A 687-nucleotide genomic window follows, 5' to 3' on the forward strand; every position below is an offset into this window, starting at 1 on the left:
TATTTCAATAGAATAAATTATTGAATAATAAAAAATTTTATGGTTTCTCTCCACACAAACTAATACTCAAAAATAGTGTTCGAGTGATGTTAATAAGGAATATTAACTAATCCAACAACATTTATAATGACGTAAATTTACAAGTTTAGAAGTTTGGAAATCATGTCACAAAATGTGAAATTTTATCAAGTAAAAACGTTGATCATATTGCTTTGATTTTACGAATGAATATGATACCAACAAATAAAATTGTCCTAGATAAATTTCAACAAAGACAAATCTCCATAAATATTGTAGCTATCGATGAGTAATTGTTCTGCTTGAAAGACAAATACTATTTTTTTATGGTATTTTCCAACTCAGTAGGCCTTAAAGACAAATACTATTTTTTTTCACAAAATTTTTTTACTCGACAAAGTGGAACTAATCTACCACGGATTAAAGCTCTATTTAAGAGTCTGCCATTAGTTAATAGGTTGCTACACACAAGATAGAATTCGAATATCTAATACTTGTTTAAATGGACAAGTGAAATAATCACTCAACTAACTCAAATTAATTGAAAAAAAAATATCAATTACTTTTAATATTTTTAACATTGAAAACTGTTAAATTTTAGTTTTAATTATAAATTTTTAAATTATATATAGTGGTAATTTCTATATATATTTTTTGTTTAAGTTTTTA

Source organism: Arachis ipaensis, chromosome B08 (assembly GCF_000816755.2).
Source record: "Arachis ipaensis cultivar K30076 chromosome B08, Araip1.1, whole genome shotgun sequence".
Lineage (NCBI taxonomy): Eukaryota > Viridiplantae > Streptophyta > Magnoliopsida > Fabales > Fabaceae > Arachis > Arachis ipaensis.